This window comes from Dama dama, chromosome 31 (assembly GCF_033118175.1).
Source record: "Dama dama isolate Ldn47 chromosome 31, ASM3311817v1, whole genome shotgun sequence".
Taxonomy (NCBI): Eukaryota; Metazoa; Chordata; class Mammalia; order Artiodactyla; family Cervidae; genus Dama; species Dama dama.
The window spans coordinates 9,709,000-9,733,293 of NC_083711.1; the positions used below are offsets into that span (position 1 = coordinate 9,709,000).

General features: G+C 46.0%; 1 non-coding gene across 1 annotated transcript; it reads left to right on the forward strand.

Annotated features, from left to right (window-relative positions):
* The first annotated feature begins 17,860 nt into the window (after nucleotides 1-17,860).
* Nucleotides 17,861-17,932, forward strand: TRNAG-GCC (transfer RNA glycine (anticodon GCC)). The gene has a single exon. It is a non-coding gene; the product is annotated as a tRNA-Gly (tRNA).
* Nucleotides 17,933-24,294: the final 6,362 nt, after the last annotated feature.

Sequence of the window (24,294 nt, forward strand, 5' to 3'; positions counted from 1 at the left end):
AAACTGTGACTTAAATAAACCTCTCAGACATGGATATGTGTGGCAGTTTATGTGTATAGAGCATGTGTACAAAGATAAGTACGTAGATTTGATCAGGGAGTCAATTTTTATTGTGTACCCGAGTCTTATTTAAGCCTGACATCAATGTTGTGGGCTGCTATTATTCCCATCTCACAGATGGAGAAACTGAGCCTGGCTATCTCTCTCAACTTTTGCCCAGGCTCACATAACTGGTTGTTGTTGGTTCTTTTCATCTCCAGACCCTCCTAGGACAATGAGTTGTTTGTTAAGTCCAACAAATTTACCTTAGATACCAAACTAACACAATGGGCTATATAACCTATACTGTAATAGGTTTATAATACTTTTCACACAAATAATACATTAAAAAAACCACAAAAACTAAACGTTTTTAATCTCACAGTACAGTACCAAGAAAAGCATGGTAGTACAGTACAAGAGCTGGCATACAGGGGCTGGCATCGAGTGAACAGACAAGCAGGGCTACTGACTGGAGGAGGCAGAGGAGGTGGGAGATGGCAGAGCTGAAGGGTCGTCAGCAACAGGAGACGGGGGGCGAGCTGCAACGTCACTCCTGCCTGAACGGGCTTCCCTGATGGCTCAGACGGTAAAGAATCCGACGGCAATGCAGGAGACCTGGGTTCCATCCCTAGGTTGGGAAGATCCCCTGGGGAAGGGAATGGCAGCCCACTCCAGTATTCTTACCTGGAGAATCCCATGGACAGAGGGGCCTCGCGGGCTACAGTCCGTGGGATTGCAAGAGTCGGGCACGACTGAGTAACTAAAGCCTGATGGGGATGGCACTGGTTCTGGCTCCTTGCTGGCACCAGATGGAAGTTCTCAGCTTGAGGGCTCATATGAGGGGACTTCTGTACCAAGAAGCAGCAGAGGTCTGTGGTTCAGGAAATGTGACTGGGAATAACCCAGGAGCCCCTTGCGGTCAAGTCACACTGGCTTTTTTCTTTTAAACCACTCCTTAGGAAATGCCCTTGGCGTGTCCTTAACGAGCCAATCCTGTAGCACTTTTCCTCCATGTAGGAAGGCCTGATGGTGAAGCTGAAGCTACAGCACTTTAGATAGCATGGGAGCTTTGCTCATTTAAGAAAGAGCAAACACCAAGCCTGAGGACGGGATGCAGCTGAGCCCTTCCCCCATTCTGTTTTCTCCTCTTGGCTCCTGTGGCCAGGATGCTATCAAAGTTTCCTGTGGACACAGTCCATTGAGAACCTCACACACAGACCTGGTCCTTTCACTGGGACCTTTCCGTGGTCAGAGTCACAAGTAACAGAGAGGGCCCGCCCAAGAAAGGGTGATGATGGCGATTCTTTCCTCTCTTCAGCTTTCTTCTTAACATTTCCAGGTGAAAATGATTGGAATTTTAGTCGCTGTCGAAACTTATCAGCATCAGCTAGGCTCTGAAGATATTTTTAGGTGGGCAGGTCTGGAAAAACTTCATAGATGGCTTCAACTTCAAGTTCAGGTAATAAAAGCTTCCCCCTGTCCCAGGCTCCTATCTCCCCACAAGAAAACAAATTTGTAATGATTGTAATACTTGATATTTGTGCTGGGAATCAACTTCTGGTCATCCTGAAAGCAAGAGTTAGAAAAGAGATCCCTTGGAATTGTATAAATGCTTTTTCTTTTACAAAGTCCTTCCTTCATCCTTATTAAAAGAGTTGCATTTCTATGTTAAGAAGAAAGTAAACATTACTTATAGTCCCACTGCACAGGTATAAACACTATTAATATTTTGCTAAGATTATATATGATTTTTTTTAAACAACTGAAATTTAAAAATCAATGTATGTCATACATACACTACTATGTATAAAATAGATAACTACTGAGAATGTGCTGGAGAAGACTCTTAAGAGTCCCTTGGATTGCAAGGAGATCAAACTAGTCAATCCTAAAGGAAATCAACCCTGAATATTCATTGGAAGGACTGATGCTGAAGCTGAAGCTCTAATACTTGGGCCACCTGATGCGAAGAGGTGATTTCATTGGAAGAGACCTTGATGGCAGGAGAAGAGGTAGGCAGAGGAGGAGATGGTTAGATAGCATCACCGATATGGACATGAGTTTGATCAAACTTTTGGAATTAGTTGAGCTTATGCAGAGCTAAGAAAGGTTTTTTGTTGTTGTTGTTTTCCAGGAACTAATCCTCACGGTGTGAGGTTGGAATGATTATTTAGACATTTTGGTAAAAAGCCAACTGCCTTGATCTGGAGGACTCCTAACATCCGTCTTTTTCTCCCCATGGCACCCAAACTCTCCCCTCCCTCTTCTTGACAGCAACAACTGTCAAAGGCAAGAATGCTTTTGACTTCAGAGAAGTCCTTGGAGGTGGTACAGTCATTAAGATGCAGAAGTTGTTACCCGATTTCTGGGTTCACCTCTTGGTGGGTGATGAGCCAGAAGATACAACCAAGTCAAGGATCAGGGACGGAAGGATTTATTATTACTTGCAGCAAGTAAGGAGAACACTGGGGATCTTTCTCAAAATGGTATCTCCTTGAGCAGCAAAATTGGGGCAGTTTTAAGCTAAGGGTACATGCTTATTCATAAAGGAGCAAGAACCGTGGACAGAATCCAAGCTTTAATTGGTGGGAGTCGTGAGGGTCAGAGAAGGTCAACATCCTCACCCTTAGGTTCCAGGTGACCTGGGGGTTGAGCCTTCAGGCTAATCTTTACCACTGAAACAGAAATGGAGTCTTTACAACTGGGAGTCTCTGCTATTGTTACTTCCCTTGCCTGATAATATCGTTTGTTCCTGTATTCTTTTGTTCCCTTAAGATCACTGTTACTGAGACCTGTTCAAGGAGTGGCCTTGTGGTAGGGCTTAGATGGCAAAATGGCTTGGATTGTCAATGGCTTCCTTCCGTCAAGAAAGCTGTGCCTGGTTCTCTCTCTCCAGGGAACCCCTACCCTTTTTTGTTACAGAGAGACTTGGAACCCCTGGGTCTCTGAGGAAGGAAGGGGTGGCACGGGCTAGAAAAACTAGGGTGCAGTGAGGACGGTATTGGGGTTGAGTGAAGAAGGGGCAAAGGCAGAATTGAGAGGAAGGGGTGATTAGGAATGTTACAGAGGAAACCACAAGCCCAAAATGGCAACACTTGTGCTAAAGCCCCCTGAGATCCAACCTAGATTTAATCTCTGCCCTAATTGCGATTTTGACCTTCCTCAGGAATGTATTCCTAATGGGCTAGTCTGGAATTATCTGGTCAGAACCAATGAGGTAATCTGTCTCCTGGGCCATCTCCACCCACCCCTGCCCCCACCCCGAAGGGAGCGAGGTAACCTGCATGGTAGACTCTTGCCCTCTCCCAAAGGAAGGTGACCTGAAACAGTCCTTGTTTTCCTCCTTTTGTTGATAGCTTCCTTGCCCCACCCTCCTTCTACCTGTGAAAGGCTGTTGCTGAACCAGAAAAGACACCGGGATTCTTGGCCTCCCGAGGAGAAGAATTCAGTCTGGGGCCAGAGACGACGCTTGATTGCTCAGAGCTTTTGTGTAATAGAGTTTTATTAAAGTATAAAGGAGATAGAGAAAGCTTCTGACATAGACATCAGAAGGGGGCAGAAAGAGTGCCCCCGCCCCCCCCCCCCCCCCCCCCCCCCAGTGTTAGAAAGGTAGTTATATACTTTTTAATTACTTATCATAGTGAATCAAAAGAATGTCTGGAGGTTGTAAAGACCTCGCTGGACCCACTCCCATAATTTACATTTTAAGATAACGGGATTAGCCAGAAGATTTTTTTCCAGAGACTGTCCTCAAGCAGGATACATTATTGTTATATAATCCTAAGGAATGCAGAGGGGAAAAAAAAAAAAAAAACATTTGCCCTTTCTTCCTCCTTGAGAATTCCAGACCCCTCTCTCCTTGGGGACCCCTGGACTTCTTATCAACCTGCCTAGGAATTGACTCTGTCACCTGTAAAAACCTTGCATTTTTGTACAGCCTCTTAGAGCGTTCTAGTTACTGCATGAGATTCTGCCCAACTCATGAATCCTTGAGTAAAACCAATTGGATCTTCAAATTTACTCAGTTGAATTTTGTCTGTCAGAGGGGAAAAGTCAGCCCTTCCAGCTTGCTCACGGCAAGGCAGGGTCGTGGAACGAGTCATGATTAAAGCAGGTGGAAGCAGGGACATCCCTAGTGGCACAGTGGATAAGAATCCATCTGCCAATGCAGGAGATACGGGTTCAATCCCTGATCTGGGAAGATCCCACATACCACAGAGCAACTGAGCCCGGGGACCGCGACTACTGAGCCTGCGCGCTGGAGCCCGGGAGCCGCGATGACTGAGCCTGCACTCTAGAGCCCGGGGAATGTGACTACTGAGCCTGCGGTCTGGAGCCCGGGGACCATGACGACCGAGCCTGCGCCCTGGAGCCCGGGGCCGCGAAGACCGAGCCTGCGTGCTGGAGCCCGGGAGCCGCGATGACTGAGCCTGCACTCTAGAGCCCGGGGACCGTGACTACTGAGCCTGCGCGCTGGAGCCCGGGAGCCGCGATGACTGAGCCTGCGTGCTGGAGCCCGGGAGCCGCGACGACTGAGCCTGCGGTCTAGAGCCCGGGGACCGTGACTACTGAGCCTGCGCGCTGGAGCCCGGGAGCCGCGAAGACCGAGCCTGCGTGCTGGAGCCCGGGAGCCGCGATGACTGAGCCTGCACTCTAGAGCCCGGGGACCGTGACTACTGAGCCTGCGCGCTGGAGCCCGGGAGCCGCGATGACTGAGCCTGCGTGCTGGAGCCCGGGAGCCGCGACGACTGAGCCTGCACTCTAGAGCCCGGGGACCGTGACTACTGAGCCTGCGCGCTGGAGCCCGGGAGCCGCGATGACTGAGCCTGCGTGCTGGAGCCCGGGAGCCGCGACGACTGAGCCTGCACTCTAGAGCCCGGGGACCGTGACTACTGAGCCTGCGCGCTGGAGCCCGGGAGCCGCGACGACTGAGCCTGCACTCTAGAGCCCGGGGACCGTGACTACTGAGCCTGCGCGCTGGAGCCCGGGAGCCGCGATGACTGAGCCTGCGCGCTGGAGCCCGGGAGCCGCGACGACTGAGCCTGCACTCTAGAGCCCGGGGACCGTGACTACTGAGCCTGCGCACTGGAGCCCGGGGACCGTGACTACTGAGCCTGCGCGCTGGAGCCCGGGAACCGAAACTACTAGAGTCCACCGCCCCAGAGCCTGTGCACCCCGGTAAGAGAAGCCTATGAGCTGCGAAGAGTAACCCCCACTCGCTGCAACTAGAGAAGGCATGAGCAAAGCAAGGAACATACGGCACAGCCAAAAATAAACAAATAATTAATTAAAAAATGAGGCAGATGGAAGTAACGTAAATTACTTCCGGGTTGAAGCAAAGAGGAGCTGGTATGCGGGCCTCCGGCCCCTCTTCCCCTGCGGCAGGGCCCGAGGCGGACTTGTGTTACAGATGGTGTACCCTCGACGTCTGACAGCCTCCATGGACTTTTGGCAGAAGAGCGTGTTAAGCCACTGAGATTTAGGGGTGTTTGTTACCACAGCAGAGCCTACCCCCTCCTGACTAGTTTGGCTGCACACATTCCCACGATGGAGGCTGAAAATGCCAGGACCTTGCTGCTTTCGTCTTTCACGTGGCTAGGTATGACAGAGTGCCCGCTGGCACAGGAGGGGACCTACCATGGGGGCTTCAGAAAATGGCTTTCTAGCCTCAGGAAAAGAGATGAGTGAGGAGAAACTGCTTTTTTCCCTTCTTAAAATGTTTTTTGAAAAATTAAAATCTAATTGACATAAAATTAGTTTCAGCTGTCTAACCTAAAGTTTTGATGTAAGAACATATTGCAAAATGATCACTGCATTAAGCCTATTTATATCCATCACCACATACAGCCATGCATTTTTTTTTTTTTTTTTTCTTGTGAGGAGAGATTTTAAGATCTACTCTCTTGGCAACTTTTCAAATATACAATATGGTATTATTAATTATGGTCGCCATGTTGTATATTACATCCCTATGGCTTATTTACTTTCTAAACAGATGTTTGTACCTTTCTCTTTTTTTGACAAATACTGTCATATGTGGATATGGTGCTTGGGGCAGTGGCAGCCTCCTTGTGACCATGAGGGGAGACATCACTGGCATTATAAGGATGGGAGAGCAGAAAGTGGAAAGCATCTGGGTCCTTCAGTTCAGTTCAGTCACTCAGTCGTGTCCGACTCTTTGTGACCCCATGAATCGCAGCACGCCAGGCCTCCCTGTCCATCACCAGCTCCTGGAGTTTACTCAAACTCATGTCCATCGAGTCGGTGATGGCAGCCAACCATCTCATCCTCTGTCATCCCCTTCTCCTGCCCCCAATCCCTCCCAGCATCAGGGTCTTTTCCAATGAGTCAACTCTTCGCATGAGGTGGCCAAAGTATTGGAGTTTGAGCTTCAGCATCAGTCCTTCCACCGAACACCCAGGACTGATCTCCTTTAGGATGTACTGGTTGGATCTCCTTGCAGTCCAAGGGACTCTCAAGAGTCTTCTCCAACACCACAGTTCAAAAGCATCAATTTTTCGGTGCTCAGCTTTCTTCACAGTCCAACTCTCACATCCATACATGTCTGGGTCCTTAGCAACATTGTAAAGCCAATGAGCCCCCTGGGCCTCCCTGCCTGTCTGCTTTTGATTGAGTCAGTTTAGAATGTCTTTATCATTTTAACTACTTTTAGGGTTCTTCCCCTACTTGCAAAGTATTCTATCTGTTTAATGTTAGGTAGTACACTAACAATAAAACCATTAACATTATCATTTTTCTAATTATTAGGAATCTAATTTTACAGTTTTGTTATTTGTCAAAATGCTAAACTAGAAAAGGGCAGGGCTTTAAGGGCAGGGCTTATTTTCCAAATATTATTGTTTTATAAAAGGATTCATCAGATAGAGTTGTTTCAGTGAGCAGTAAACTGTGTGCACTCAGTGATGAGTTATAAGGTGAAAGCATTAGGAGCCATCTGTAAAGGGGTTTGATTCTCAAACCCAAGTGAGGTTTAATGACAATAAAATACTTGGAGCTTAGCTCAAGTGTTCAGTGATAGGCAGCCATTAGCCTGCTATGCTTATGGCAGTGGTGCTATACTTTCTGAAGAAAGATTCCACTGGCAGGAGGACAGGAACGCTGACTCTGTCAGGCTAGGTGTTATATATATAGCAACAACCTGGCAACCTCTGTGGCTTGCAGCAACATCAAAGTTTTATTTCTCACTCATGCTGCAAGCTCTTCTCAGGTCAGCCGGGGCTCTGCTCACATCCTCTGCAGTTCAGAGGCTGATGGAGCCGCCTCTGTCTAGAACATCTTTGGTATCTCAGCAGAGCGAGGAGAGAGGCCATGAACCACATGCTCCTTTAAACTTCGGCCTGAAAGTGAGACACATCACTTCTACCCCCATCTCATAATTAAAGCAAGTTGATGGTTGGGAGTGGGACACCGCAAGAGGAAGACAGACTTTGGTGAACAGTAGTAGAATCTACCAGAGGCACTAAATGGGAATGTTTGAGACCTTTAAGTCAGCTCAGTGTCCCTAAAGAGGACAGTGCCTTCTCAGGCCGTTACCTACATTCCTGGTTTCTCTCTCTAACAACTGTCCCCCAGTATCCATTCTCTTTTTTCTGTTAGAGATAGAATGCCCAATTTTTAGCTGGACTCGTGGCTTTCATGTTTTCAAAGTGCATGCGTGCGTGCTCAGTCATGTTTGACTTTTTGCGACCCCATGGACTGTATCCCACCAGGCTCCTCTGTCCATGGAAGTTTCCATGGAGCGGGTTGCCATTTCCTCCTCCAGAGAATCTTCCCCACCCAGGAATTGAACTTGTATCTCTTGCATTGACAGGTAGATTCTTTAACCACTGTGCCATCTGGGAAGTCCCCAGCTTTTACATTACACCCTCTCTTTCCCAGTCTCCCAGGTAGTTAGGTGTGGCTATGGATCTAGCTCTCCATCAATGGAAAGTGCACCAAGGTGATATGTGATCCAGATCATTCTTTTAAAAGGAAGGGGCAGATCCTGCCTCCGCCATCCTTTCCCACCTACAGGTAACTGAACTGTAGCAGTGTGCTAGACCAACAGTGGACAAGAGTGATATTCTAGGGATAATAGATCAACAAGGTATTAGGAGTCACCCCCTAGAGATAGAGTCATGCTACCAGCCTGGACTTTTACCTGGGAGATAAATAGATTCAGTTTTTGTCGTTATTTTGAGCTTTAGTTCAGCAGTCTTTCCCATTTCCTACCCAAAACTCTTCCTTTCTTTTTTTTTCTCTTGGTAAAACTCAGCTGGCATTAAACAATAGGATGGAGAAAAGCAAGGTTATATTTAGTAAAAAAGACGCCCAACTGCAGCCAGTTCCCTGATGCCCTTAAGACAGTGCACGAACTCCTTAACTAGCTCACCCAGCCAAGGAGTGTGAGAAAAGCATTCAGCTATTAGACATGACAGCTTCTTGGAGTAAAGATGTACTTTTAAAACTTCACCTTTTTTCACTTTATCCTGCAGGCGTCCTTACTACAGAAACACTTGCCCTAAACAGTGGGCTGGGGAAGAAGAAATAAGGACAGACAGGTCTCCAAACCATACCTAAACCCTGTGTCTCAACAGTGAAGTCACAAAGCTGCTTACTCTCCTTTGTCTTTGCAGAGAGTGAGTGAGAGGTGAGGTACTCAGTCATGCCTGTCTCTTTGTGACTGCATGGACTGTAGCCTGCCAGGCCCCTCTGTCCACGGAATTTTCCTGGCTTGAATACTGGAGTGGGTTGCCATTTCCTATTCCAGGGGATCCTCCTGGCCCAGGGATTGAACTGACATCTCCTGCACTGGCAGGAGATTCTTTACCGCTGAGTCACTGGGGGAAGCCCTTGGCAGATCACCTAGGCTTCTAGCTTCTGTGTTGACCTTTCCTTTTGTGCTGATGTAATCTCTCCTATTTGTTAGCATTATGTCCAGGAGAGATATTGACTAGATTTCACCTCATGTATCAACTCATATATTGATAGTGGCTGCACGGTGTCTGTGTTGAGAAGGATTGTGTACACATCTTAGACTGGGTTTCCTGAAGCAGGGATTCCCATGCTCTGGGTTTATTGAGGGAAGACTCTGGAAAAAGGGAGTGAAGGAAGCCATACAGCACAGGGGAAGGAGCTAGAGAAGAGTGTGGTCTCAGTGCAGAATCTCGGAAAGAGCATAAGGCTGAGCAGGAATTAGGGCTCCCCCAGGAACCCCACAGCAGAATCATATGGTCCATTTCCTAGGGTGGTGCTGTAATGCTCAACCTCAACCACTTTCAGTCTCTATGCCTCTGTTTCTCTTACTCTTTTAAATCAGCTTTTAATTTTAGAATGGTTTCAGATTTACTGAAAAGTTGAAAAAATGTTAACAAGATTTCCTACACCCAGTTTCTTATTGTTAGCACTGTTATGATGCATAATCACAGCTAGTGAACTGATATTGACACCTTCCTGCTAACAAACCTTCATAGTTTATTCAGATTTCCTTAATTTTTACCCAATGTCATTTTCTGTCCCATCATCCCACCAGGCACCAGATACTTTTAGTAGTCATGACGCCATAGGCTCCTCTGGACTATGAGTTTCCAAACTCCCCTTGTTTTTTTATTACTTTGACAGTTTTGAAGAGTGCTGCTTAGAGTTAACCCTAACCTTTAACTTTGTGTTTCTTTTAAATTTTGGCCCAGTTTGAGTCCAAAATCTTCCTCCTAGGAGCAAATGACTGTTGCCAGGGGCAAAAAGGAAGCAGAGCAAGGCCATGGGGGATGTGAACCCCAGCCACTCCAGTTTGGAGTTTATGCTTACAACCCGAGATCAAAGCACGGATCCTTCCCTGCAAGATTAGATGACCTGGGTCACAACTCCCAGCAAAATGATCATGTGTGCCCAAAAATAGTAAAATAAGTAGCACAGAACTGATGGCTATGGTCAAGCAACTACAGAAGAGAAACCTCAGTGATTCTGGCCAGAACCAAATGTGTGATGGCTACATACTTTATTCTCTGTCCCTAAGCTTAAAACAGTCAGGGACTTCCCTGGTGGCCCAATGGCTAAGACACTGCACTCCCAATGCAGGGGGCTCAGGTTGATCCCTGGTCAGGGAGCTAGATCCCACGTGCCACAACTAAGACCCGGCACCACCAAACAAAACAAAATTTAAAAACAAAACAAACAGAAAAAACAAGGCTGTGAGCCTGAAAGTCCTCGTCCATTCCTTGTAGTCACTTTGATTCTACTGTTGCAGGAACGGGGACCGCTTGCAGGTCCCAAGAGTGGGTTCTTGTGTAACACCTGGACAAATGAATTGTCCAAGGAAACAATGTGTTGACAAAGCAAGAGATTTTATTGGGAAGGGGTGCTTGGGCAGAGAGCAGTGGGGTGAGGGGACCCAGGGTTCTTCCTGGTGGTGTATACATCTCTCAGCCGAGACGGATTCCAATGTGAAGGATTCTGGGGGGTTGGTCGTCTCCTCCCTCCTCCTTTTGGCCCTTTTCAAATTCTCCTGGTTAGTTTTCCACGGCAGTACCTGGTTCTTTATCAGGACCTCCTATTGTGAGTCAGCTCTTTGCATCAGATTTGAAAAGAGCCTAATGAAGGGAAAGATTGAGGGCAAGAGGAGAAGGGGGCAGCAGAGGATGAGATGGTTGGATGGCATCACTGACGCAAGGGACATGAGTTTGAGCAAACTCAGGGAGCCTGGCCTGCTGCAGTTTATGGGGTCACAGAGAGTCGGACACGACTTAGCAACTGAACAACAACAAACCTGTTGTGAGACAACTCAGGCGAGCGGTTACCGTTGTGCCTGACTGTGGCCGGCAGTTTTGGTCAATGATTCCCTAAATCATTGCAGAAAACACTTTTTCTCTCCATCAACAAAATAGCAAACCCTCAAACAAGAGTTTCTTACAAGATACAATTTATTTGTTATTTCTTTTGTTTCCCTTTCCCACCCAGCCCTGAAGATTACAGAATAATTGACTGCACAGACCCTGGGTTAAAAGCAACTGTAGAGGAAAATTCAGAAATTCGATTCATCTCTAAATAGGTCACTCGCAAAGAAAAGAACCGGAGTGCTCGCTGAACTGAGCTGAACTCTTTGGAGTCCTTGATTCAGGCAGGCCTTTATTTAGAAAACAAAGAATTCATCCAGGAAAACAATTAAATTCTGGCCTATTTAAAACAACCTGTTGCTCTTTTGTAAACTGAGCTATTCTCTGTTTGCATAGGACGTAAATGTTAAGGGAATTTAGACAGTTGCCCCTTTGTGGCTGTATTCTGTTTTCAAATTGCTGCGTAAGTCAAAGTTAGACAGGATAAAATGATGATCTCTAGGTTTCTGATGATTCCTTTGCTGCTGCTGCTGCTGCTGCTGCTAAGTCACTTCAGTCGTGTCCGACTCTGTGCGACCCCACAGACGGCAGCCCACCAGGCTCCCCCGTCCCTGGGATTCTCCAGGCAAGAACACTGGAGTAGGTTGCCATTTCCTTCTCCAGTGCATGAAAGTGAAAAGTGAAAAGTGAAAGTGAAGTCGCCCTGCTGTGTCCGACTCTTAGTGACCCCATGGACTGCAGCCCACAAGGCTCCTCTATCCATGGGATTTTCCAAGCAAGAGTACTGGAGTGGGTTGCCATTGCCTTCTCCAGACGATTCCTCTAACCTCTAGTAAACACCCTGTAGAGAGGAGGAAGGAAAGACAAATTTTAAGGCCACCATTTTTTTGTTCTGGTAACAGCTTTGTTGAGATATAATTCATGTACCATAGAATTTACCCATTTAAAATATATGATTCAATGGTTTTGACTCCATTCACAGAGTTGTGAAACCATCACCATAACCAGTTTTAGTATTTTTTTAATTTTTAAGTTTTTGGCCACTCCATGTGCCTTGTTAGTCTCTCAGGCATGTCTGACTCTTTGCAACCCTATGGACTATAGCCTGCTAAGCTCCTCTGTCTTTGGAATTCTCCAGGCAAGAATACTGGAGTGGGTAGCCATTCCTTTCTCCAGGAGATCTTGAAGCCAGTTCTCCTGCATTGCAAGCCGATTCTTTACTTTCTGAGCCACCAGGGAAGCTCAAAAAAAAAAAAAAAAAAACTGCGGACAGTGACTGCAGCTGTGAAACGAAAAGATGCTTGCTCCTTGGAAGAAAAGCTCTGACAAACCTAGAGAGTGTATTTAAAAGCAGAGATTTTGCCAGCAAAGGTCCATATAGTCAAAGCTATGATATTTCCAATAGTCATGTACGCATGTGAGACCTGAACCATAAAGAAGGCTGACTGAGACTCTTGAGAGTCCCTTGGACTGCAAGGAGATCAAACTAGCCAATCCTAAAAGAAATCAACCCTGGATATTCACTGGAATGATTGATGCTAAATCTCTAATACTTTGGCCAGCTGATGAGAAGAGCTGACTCTTTGGAAAAGACCCTGATGCTGGGAAAGATTGAAGGCAATAGAAGGGGACGACAGAGGATGAGATGGTTGGATAGCATCATTGGCTCAATGAATTTGAGCAAATTTTGGGAGATAGTGAAGGGCAGAGGAGCCTGGTCTGCTGCAGTCCACGGGGTCACAAAAAGTCAGACACAATGACTCAACGACTGAATAACAACATATGCCATCTTTCCTTTACCTATTTATCTACTGATGCACATTTGAATTGTTTCCCCCTTTTTTTTTTTGGCTATTGTGAGTGGGCTCCTAGGATTACTTTTTATATATGTTTCTGAGTGAACTTATTCCCACCCCCCTACTTGGATATATACCTAGGGGTTGACTAGCTAGGTCATAGGTTAAACTGGATCTTTTAAATAATAAATAATGTGGTGTGCCAACACTGGGAAGCAGACTCTTTCCCCTCTAAGGTTTGTTTCTGTGGTTGGTTTGGTGACTTTTCTGAATTAATTCTGTAAAGTCTATATTCTTGTCATGCATGGCCATGAAATCTCTGCTCATTTACCTTAGCAGCATCCTAATGACTGAACAGAGGTTCCCTAAATGCCCAGAACCAATAAGTCTCTAAGTTTGTGAAGGGCTCTGTCTGTGTGTATTGGAGGGTGTATCTTCAACAGTCAGGCAAGTAGTTTACAACTTTGCCTCAGCATTTATTTCCTTCTTGCAGAGAGCCTCAAGGTCAGTCCGAGCTGAGAGTTTGAGACCTTTTCAAGTCTTACCCGACCGTGGTACAGCTCTGGGCACACTCACAGTCCTAGGCATGCCGGTGTGGCTCTCTAGAGCCAGGAATGTGTCAGAGTTTTGCAAAGCACTGTCTGCGTAACTCATTCCCCTGCCTTTCCTTTTAAGCTTTTTGATTGGCTTATTGTTTGCCCCTACTGTCTCTGGCAGCCATGCTGTTAAACAACTGTCTCTGATTATTTTTGATAAATGTCTTGAGGAAAAAACAAAACCTGTTTGCATTTGGAGAGCTCTGAGTTATGTGAAATGAAGAGTCTTGTTAGTACGTCTGAAAACACTAGGTGGCCTTCCAGGGGCTCTGAGGAGCTCCAGTGCTTTATGTCTCAGAGCAGAAAGAATTCAGCAAGAGGCGAAGTGAGAGATAAGAGGTGATTTATTAGAATTGTGAAGCTAACACGTGGGTGGTGGAGAGAGGGCTCTGCCCCAAGAACTTAGTGGGCTATGGTTTTATAATCAAAGGAAAAGTGGGGAGGGGGAAAAGGCCACCTTCTTCCTTGTTCTTGAGTAGATGTCTGGCTCCCATCATCGGCTCCTCCTCCACATCAGGTGGGGGAGTTTTTGTCCCCCTACGTGGTCAAGCCAGGATTGTCATGGCCCATGGAAATGAGCAAACAGGCAGTACCCTATGCTATAAATGGTAAGCCGTCTCAGGTTTTAGTATGATGTCCCCTTGTCCTCATATTTTTGTTTTTAGTGCATGCGGAGGTGCATGTCCTAGGAACTGTTGACTTACTTAGCTCAGTGGGCAGGATGTGTGTCTCATGCCATTGTTTTCATTGTTTGGGGACATGTCTCATGCTTCTGGTCCATGGTTTGGTTGCTAAGCAAGCTTGCTTGGCTTTATGGTTAAATAAACCTTCTTTTTTGAGTGATCATTAACCTATGGGGGTCTCCCATATGTTTTTCTTTACTTACCATCCCCTAGTGGGATTAACTATTTAATTACTTACTTTATCTCTTTCGTGTGTCCCTATCAAGTTCTTCCGGAGCCACCAGACTGGTCAAATAATGATGGTTGTCTGGAAATGGGGCTTTGAAGGCGTTCCAACCCTGTTCTGCCCCTTTCAATGGCTGCCAGTCTGCTGATTTTCACTGTGACTGTGAGCTATTGGTTTTCATGAGTGGATGGGACTAGAGCAAGTTAAAATGCTACAAAGCTCTCTGTTCTTCCTAAGACTCAGTCATTTTTTCTTTATAAGTGTACCTGGATTGCTGTTGACTAATTTTTGTGTATCTGAAACATCCGACTGTGACAGTCCTTGCCAGTGTGTGTATGCAGAGGTGGTGTTTCAGAGCTTCCTGGGCCACTTTGTTTTTTTTTTTTTTTTTGCTCACTATGAAACTCGTGGACTCTCACCTCTCCAACCAAGGATCAGGCCCAGGCCTGGGCGGTGAAAGCGCCAAGTGCTCACGGCCGAGCCACCAGGAATCCCCATGCATTTATCACGTGTGCCGACATCCCACACAGCGATTGTTTAAAATTAAACAATTAAAACAATTTAAAATTGTTTGTTTTAATTACAGGCTAATTACTTTACAATATTGTGGTGGTTTTTGCCATTCATTGACCTGAATCAGCCATGGGTGTACGTGGGTCCCACCATCCTGAACCCCCTCCACCTCCCTCCCCACCCCTTCCTTCTGGGCTTTCCTAGAGCACCAGCTTTGCATGCCCTGCTTCATGCATCAGACTTGTGCGGGTCACCTGTTTTACACGTGGTAATATACATGTCTCAATGCTATTCTCTCATATCGTCCCACACTGGCCTTTTCCCACAGAGTCCAAAAGTCTGTTCTTTACATCTGGGTCTCCTTTGCTGTCTTGCATATAGGTTCATTGTTATCATATTTCTAAATTCCATATATATATATATATGCATTAATATACTGTATTGGTGTTTCTCTTTCTGGCTTACTTCACCCTGTATAATAGGCTCCAGTTTCATCCACCTCATTAGAACTGACTTAAATGCATTCTTTTTTATAGCTGTGTAATATTCCATTGTGTACATGTACCACAACTTCCTTACTCATTTGTCTTCCGATGGACATCTAGGTTGCTTCCGTGTCCTAGTTATTGTAAACAGTGCTGCAATGAACAGCGGGGTACATGTGTCTCTTTCAATTCTGGTTTCCTTAGTGTGTATGCTTAGCAGTGGGATTGCTGGGCATATGGCAATTCTATTTCCAGTTTTACTTTTTTTTTTTTATTTCCAGTTTTTTAAGGAATCTCCACAGTGTTCTCACAGTGGCTGTACTAATTTGCATTCCCACCAGCAGTGTAAGGGGGTTCCCTTTTCTCCACACCTTCTCCAGCATTTATTGTTTGTAGACTTTTTGATGGTAGCCATTCTGATCAGCGTGAAATGGTATCTCACTGTGGTTTTGATTTGCATTTCTCTGATAATGCGTGATGTTGAGCATCTTTTCATGTGTTTGTTAGCCATCTGTATGTCTTCTTTGGAGAAATGTCTATTTAGTTCTTTGGCCCATTTTTTAATTGGTTTGTTTATTTTTCTGGTATTGAGCTGCATGAGCTTCTTATATATTTTGGAGATTAATTCTTTGTCAGTTGCTTCATTTGCTATTATTTTCTCCCATTCTGAAGGCTGCCTTTTCACCTTGCTTATAGTTTCCTTGTTGTGCAAAAGCTTTTATGTTTAATTAGGTCCCATTTGTTTATTTTTGCTTTTATTTCCATTACTCTGGGAGCCACACAATGATTTTTATGGTAATGGCACTGTAAAGTTTTGAAAATTCCTTAGAATTTTAGATTTCTCATTATAGTCTGAACTTTGATATCCTATCTTTCTATCTTTTTATTCACCTAGAGTTTCAAATGGTCTTCCCAGGTGGTGCTAGTGGTAAAAAAAAAATCCGCCTGCCTATGCAGGAGACACAAGAGACGTGGGTTCAATCTCTAGGTCTGGAAGATCTCATGGAGTAGGAAATGGCAACCTGTTCCAGTATTCTTGCCTGGAAAATTCCACAGACAGAGAAACCTGGTGGCCTACAGTCCATGAGGTTGCGAAGAGTCAGACACAACTGAGTAACTGAGCACAAGTTTCAAATAAGGAAAACCTACCGTCACACAGCATGAACTGTGTCATCCCATTTTTGGTTCAGATATCTAGATCACTCTAATCATGAAAAAAAAATCATCACATGTCAGAGAAATAGATGACTAATGGCTGATCAGAATAATCCAGGAAAGTGAAAGTTGCCCAGTCGTGTCCAACTTTTTGTGACCCCATGGACTATACAGTCCATGGAATTCTCCAGGCCAGAATACTGGAGTGGGTAGCCTTTCCCTTCTCCAGGGGATCTTCCCAACCCAGGGATCGAAGCCAGGTCTCCCATGTTGCAGGCAGATTCTTTACCAGCTGAGACACAAGGGAAGCCCAAGAATACTGGAGTGGGTAATACTGGAGTGGAGAAGGGCCTATCCTATTCCTGGGATCTTCCTGACCCAGGAATTGAACCAGGGTCTCCTGCATTGCAGGTGGATTCTTTACCAACTGAGCCATCAGGAAAGATAGCTATAGCCCAGGAGGCTCTTTTTAATCCTCTCCAGGACAAAGGGCAAAGGGGGAAGGGAGCAGTTTATGTCCCAACAAAAAGAAAACATCTGAATTCAGTCAGCCTCTGCCTTCCCTCTAGAGCAAGGGTGACATATCCTTCCTGCCTTACCCTGGCCTCCTTTAAATCCTGAACTATTCTCTGGCAGACATTATTAGTACATGGCCCAACCCTGCACCCACCTCACGCCTCTACCCCTTGCCTCTTGGCCTATCAGGGTCCCATTTTCTGGGAAATCAGCCTTGCAGGAAAGCCACCCATCTTTCCTGTTTAGGGGCAGCTAGTGGAAAAGCCAGGGTCAGTGAGACTTCCCAAATGCCCCACGATGCGGCCTCTCTGTCAGTTTTGGTGGAAAAATGATTCAGCCCAGGACGGTGAGTGCAGGCACCCGTGGGGCAGAGCAGGAGGGTCAGTGAGCAAGCCTGGAGACAAGACTGCTGACTGGCCCTGCCTGTGACCCTGATTTGCAATGTCCCCTTCAGAGGCTTTCAAATCACATTAGGCTCTGGCTGTCGCTGACGTGATGAGCCGTGTCAGAATGGCCAAGAGCTCTTCCGCTTGGCCTCACCAGGTGGCCCGAGCCCCTTGGGAGTCAACATTTGCAGCCTCCAGGCTCTGCTCGGCCCCCTTTCCTGCCCCCCGCAACGGCTCTCCCTGCCTCCCCCAGCTGCCTTCCTTCCCACTGGGTCCCAGGTGCTCCCCCTTCGGCACCGTGGACTCAGCTACCAGACACAGGCCGGCCCACTGTGCTCTGGCAGGACTAGATTTTTGGCCTCCCATCAGAATCCCCTGGGAAACTTTAAAAAGGATCGGGACCTGGATCCTGCTCTAGGCCAGTTGAGTCAGAGGCTCTGGGAAGGGCCTGTGCTTTTCCCACGAGGAGGCCGAGGCCACGAGCAGGTGAGTGACTTCCCGATTCCGCACACCTGGGGCGTGGACTGGACCCCGGGATCCTGACGCTCAGCCCTCGGCTCCCTGGACTGTTACTAATACTGCCGACGTCTCTAGGAGTATTTTCTAATCCAAGCTTCCTTATCTGGGGCTTCCCTGGTGGCTCAGATGGTAAAGTGTCTGCCTGCCATGCAGGAGACCTGGGTTCGATCCCTGGGTTGGGAAGATGCCCTGGAGGGAAAAATGGCAACCCACTCCAGTACTCTGGCCTGGGAAATTCCATGGACGGAGGAGCCTGGTAGGCTACTGTCCATGGGATTGCAAAGAGTCGGACACGACTGAGCGACTTCACTTTCTTTCTTTCTTTCCTTATCTAGAATTCTCAGACTGTTGACTTTTGTTCCTAGATATGGTGATTGGGGTTTATGTGTTTCTAGTCAGGATTTTTTCCCCCAGAAACATTTAAAATTTATTTCTTTGTTTTTTTAGCTTTTTATTTTATATTGGTGTATAGCTGATTAACAATGTTTTGATAGTTTCAGGAGGACAGCAAAGGGACTCAACCATACATACACATGTATCCATTCTCCCCCAAACTCCCTTCCCATCCAGACTGCCACATAACATTGAACAGAGTCCCCTGTGCTACTTGGTAGGATCTTTTTAGGATTTTTTTTTTAAGTTTAATAAAAATTATGCCTTAGTCTGTGATTAGGATACATGGGCTACTGTTTAGTAAGTATAAATTGTTTTGGAACACCAAAGACCTTTAAAACCTGAGAGCTCATAGAAGAAAACAAGAGTCACTGGTCAACCTTTTATTTAAAAAAAAATATTGGGGAGACGTGGCATGAAATCTTCTTAACAAGGACCCTTGTGACTTTGCTTAAATCCAGCTCCCTTACCCTCTAAGGTTCTGTCCGATGGATCTGGCATTATCAGACATGTCAATGGATTGAATGCAATGCATGACCTCGGTGAAGCCTCACCAGCTGCCAAGCTGTGGAGCTCTGAGTGAACAGGCAGGGAACGGGGTGGAACTCCGTGTCCCGTTCCGGGGTGGAGGCTTCCAGGCCTTTAAGGTGGGCCCAACTGCTATGCTCGTGGGGGAGGAAAAGTGGAGGAGTGAAGGGTCAAGAGCACGGGTGGCCCAGAGGTGAGTGAGGCCAGCTTTTCATGCAGTGATCTTCCCACTGATGACCTCTTCCTGGAGGACAAGAGAAAAGGAATGAAACAGACAGAAGTGTTTCCTTCTCGGCTCCCTCTGGTAGGCTGAATAATGACCCCCAAATACATCCATGTCCTAATCCCCAGGATCTGTTAATTGTCCTAGCTTATCCATATGAAAGTGAAAGTCACTCAGTCATGTCCAACTCTTTGTGACCCTGTGGACTATACAGTCCATGGAATTCTCCAGGCCAGAATATCCACATGGGCCCAGTACAAATACAAAGCCCCTTATCAGAGGGAGACAGGAGGGTCAGGGTCGGGGAGGAGATGTGACCATGGATGCTGAGGTCAGAGTGACACAGCCTCATGTCAACAAATGCAGGTGGCTGCTGAAAGCTGGAGAAAGCAAGGAACGGGGTCCTCCCCTTGAGATCCCAGAGAGAACTAGTCTGGCTAACACCTTGACTTTAGCCCAGTGAAACCTCAAGCACAGTAGAAGAGTTCCTGGAAGTACTCATAACTGTCGTAGAGCTATTTTATTTTTCAGTTAAAAAATTAATACTTGAATACAGTTCACACTTGAAAGATAGAAAAGGGCATATAATGCAAAGAGACTCACTCTCTTATCTCCCATCTACTGGTTTCTTCTCCTCTCTAAAAAGAACTGCAGTTAACCACTCTCTTGTGGATACTCCCAGGGCAGTTCTGTGCATGCACACGCACCAAGCACAGAAACGTGCGCTTTGTGCAAATAGTAGTGTGTTATCCAGTGTTGAGCACTTTCTTTTTCACTTCACATCATCGTGGAGCTCGTTCTGTTTCAGAAAGTACAGGATCGATTCTTGTTTCTAACGGCAGCATTGATTTCTTTTGTTGGAGGTGTCATCATTTTTACCACCTGTCGTTTAGTGATAGACATTTGGGTTGTTTCCAACCTCCTTCCAGTTCAAACAACACTGCTGTGAATAACCCACTAACAATGCTTTTTGGGCATGTGTAAGATACCCACAGGGCTTCCCTGGTGGCTCAGTGATAAAGAATCTGCCTGTCAATGCAGGAGACAAGGGTTCGAACCCTGGGTTGGGAAGAACCCCTAGAGGAGGAAATGGCTACCAACTCCAGTATTCTTGCCTGGAAATTTCCAAGGACAGGAGTCTGGTGGACTACAGTCTGTGGGGTCAAAAAAAGAGTTAGGCATGACTTAGCAACTAAACAACATGATACCCGTGGGATAAAATCTGGAAGAGGGATGACTCTGCCAAAAGTCAGATGAACTTTCTTATCTAGCTAGAGACTTTATTACCAAAGTGCCTATATCACAGATTGTACTGATTCACACTCCCAGCAGCAATGATGGAAACTTTGCCTGCTTCCCAGGCCCTGGCAACACAGCGTGTCATCTTGTCTCCTTCAGCTTGGCAGGTGAAAACTTGGAGACCTTGGTCAGCTCCACAAATGCAGTCTGGAGGAGTCCTGGGTCTTGGGGTGAGTCACCAGTGTCCAAGCCTGGAAGGCCTCCTCCCTCGTGTCCTCAGCAGCTGCACCCCCCACCTCGGCCAGGGGCCTCTGAACCCAGACCAGCACCACCTCTTCCCCAGGTGGTCCTCGGCAATACTGGAGGAGCTGGTGTGAGAAGCTGGCTTCTCCAGCTCCTTCTTGAACAGCGTCCTTCATGGCTGCACATCAGGGCGGAACTTGCAGCTGAGAAAGGGGAGTCCGGAGCACCCGGGGACAGGCCAGCCGCAGCGAGATGCGGCATGCTCCTGCAACCCCGGGAAGTCGCAAGATGAAGGCATGACTGCATTTTCAGGACACATTAAAGTCAGCCTCGTGATTGCTCTGTGTTTGACACTTATCAGGCCTCTCTGAGTAATCCGAATAACAACTTTATGTAAGGGGAAGTCATCCAGCCGCTCAAACAAAAAGCATACAGGTCACCTTGCTGTTTAACCTCTCCTCCCGCACTGGGCCTGCCTGTGTCCGGTCTGCCTGAAGCAGGGTGATTTCATGAGGAGTGTAATCAGCCCACACTCACCCTCTGGTTAAAAGGCATTATTAATTTTAGATTTTCTTTCTTTCACAAGCTTCTTATTTACCAAGTAGCTCCCCACCAATATCAGTGTGGGAAGAGGGATGGAGTACAGCCTGGGGACGTGGGCACCGAGACAGGCGGCTGGGGGAGGAGAAGATGGAGTTTGGGGTCTGATTGAATATTTATCTGTTTATTTATGTTTGGGTACAGCACGTGGCTTGCAGGCTGTTAGTTTCCTGACCAGGGGTCGAACCTGTGCCCCCTGCAATGGAAGCTGGGAATCTTAATCGCTGGACTGCCAGGAAAGTCCTCTTACCAGATATTTAGTCTCTGGAAAACTAAGTGACTCTTTCAATGCAGCTGGGGTTTAAATCATGCAATGTGGGCTATGCTGTTTGTACATAGTATTCTGGTCATCCTTCTTTTCCTTCTAGTTAATGCTGTTGCAGCTTGTGTTGTTATGAAGTCCATTGGGAGAAACATCTGGCCAGATGGTCAGCAACAGGAACAGGAAGCTTGTTAGTTTTCTAATCCCCTATCTAGCTTGGAACCTCCCCTATGACATCCATCAAGGTGGCTTGCCTAGGATCGCCTTCAGAGAACAGCTCAGAGTTGGTGGGGAGAGAGCTTCCCATCTCTGTGCGTGTGTATGTTCAGTCGTGCTGGACTCTGTGACCTGGGATTTTTCAGGCAAGAGTACTGGAATGGGGTGCCATTTCCTTCTCCAGGGGATCTTCTCAACCCAGGGGTTGAACTTGAATCTGCTACGTCTCCTGCATTGGCAGGAGGTGGATTCTTTACCCCTGAGCCACCTAGGAAGCCCTATATCTGGGCACCTTGCAAATAGAATCACAGGGAGATGGTAGTCATCTCCCAAAATAGACCTCACCATTAGGAGATGGTATCTGAGGTGTCAGTTAAAAATCAGAGTTGTCAAGAGGTGTAGAAAACTGCTCAGTTGAAAATGAGTGAAAACAGAGAGGTGAGGTTGGGTGGAGCATTTGCAGTTTCTTCCTCCTTCATTTCTCCAGTTGGAAATCCTGCCCCTTGGTTGAGCTGTGTGGGCTGTTGACCGGCTGGACAAAGAAGGAACCGCCATGTGAATTTAAAAGTCATCTTAAGGGAATAACAGTCACTCTACTTTTAATGTCTCCATTAAAAATGAGTGGGTTAAAAAAAAAAAAAATGAGTGGGTTATACTGTTGGCCTTTTCCCCAGTGACCATGAAATTGCTCTGATTTATAAGAGAAAACATCTCTGCTCCCCAGACTTTGTTCTGAGTGAGCAATGAAATTAACTCTCAAGGACCGACTGTGTTCATGATGTCATAGCGTTTCCTGTGTGGATGTGGGGGTGGGGCACAGGGCACATTAACTACCTCGATTCTGTTCAGGGGACGGTGTCAACCCAAAGCTCTTCTTAATACCGTATCAGAAGTGCCTAAGAACGTGGAGTCTCAAAGACAGTGCAGACGAACTTATTTACAGAACCGAAACAGACTCACAGACAGAGAAAACAACCATATGGTTATCAAAGGGGGAGGGGAGGTAAATTAGGAGCGTGAGATTAACATGAGGTGGTTGGATAGCATCACTGACTCAATGGACATGAGTTTGACCAAACTCCGGGAGATGGTGAAGGACAGGGAAGCCTGGCATGCTGCAGTCCATGAGGTCACAAAGAGTCAGACATTACTTAGCAACTAAACAGCAACATGGGATTAATAGACGCATGGTATCATACATAAAATAAACAAAAGGCCCTACTGTATAGCAAAAGGGGACTATATTTAATATCTTGTAATAATCTATAATGAAAAAGACTCTCTCTCTCTCTCTATATATATATATATATCTGAATCACTTTGTTGTACACCTGAAACTAACACGATATTATAAACCAACTAAACTTTAATTTAAAAATGTGCAAGGACATGATGAGGCAATGCACAAAATAAATACAAATAGCTAATAAAGAAGAGAGTTCACCCTCTCCAGATATCCAAGTGTGTGAATCAAAACAACACCAAAATTCTTCTTTTTTGTCTCCTAATTGTTCTTATCTTCAAGTTGTTGAAGCTGTTTGAAAAATAATATTCAATATTGGTGAGGTGTAAGGATAGCTATAATAGTGTTAATAATAATAATAACATAAACACCAGGGTGTTTACTATGAGCTAGTGCTAATTTTTTTTTTTTCAAATAACAACTCATTTCATTCTCACTGTGATTCTCTGGGGTGGATAGTGTTTTTATTGCCATAGTGAGCCTGAAGAAACAGCATGGAGGGGTTTTGTGACCTGCCTAAGTTCATACAGGTAAGAAGAGGGGGCCAGTGCCTCCCATTAAAGACTTTGGAGTCATTCACCGCTTAACTGTGAATCTCAAAGTCTTTGACTTTGCAGAGAACTTGTTTAGAAAAGTATCTCTCCATCCTAGGACTGGAGAGACAGCAGAAGGAGAACTGGATTAAGAGTCAAACATTAATAGCACCATTCCCACATCTATGGACTTGGGCACCGTATGCAACCTCTCTGAGTTTTGATTTCTCTTCTGGAACAATGGGGATGATGTTACTCCAAAGAGAAGTGAGATCAAATGCAATAATCTAGGCATGTGAAAGCCTTTTCCTAACCCTAGAGTCCTGGGCAAGATACTAAAGCAGAGACTCAGCCGCCTGCTCTTCTGGAACTCCATTAATTAAGCAAGAATGCCTGTGTGTAGATCTCAGAGGGTCCATTTAGCCTGTCAAAATCACAAGACTGAGTAAACTTTGGCAAATTGTCCCGAAAATGCTTTAACATACGCTAAGCTCTTTGCAAGAGGCGTTCTCATCCGTCTCTAGGAACCCATCCAGGTTTAACATGCTTTGATTCTATTTTTTCAGAGTTTATTATTATCTGGAGGATTCCATGAAAGGCAAGTAACTCTGAAAGCCACACTGTATCAAATGAATTTTCCTTTAGGTGAGCTGCCTTATAGCAATAGAATGGCTCCTTCGAGACGGTGAACCACAGCAAGTTCTTGGCTTGTAAGCACCTGCATTTTTGCCTGAGAATCACAACCAGCTGTGCCATTTCCAACCATTTCAAACAAAGGGAATTTGTCCATTACTTAGCTCTCCCCCATTGAAAGGGAAGCCTGATAATGAGAAGTTGAAGCACACGGATCAGCCTCTATAGAACAAACTCATGATGCAGTTAAACTTTATTTACCACCTACAACCAAAATTTAGAGCTGATTGAGACGGAAGTACATACTTATACTGAGTTGTTAAAATGGACCTAAAAGGTCAAAGCTCAAGTACATTAAAAAGAATGAAATAATGCCATTTTGTAGCAACATGGATAGACCTAGAGATTGTCGTACTGAGTGAAGCTAGTCAG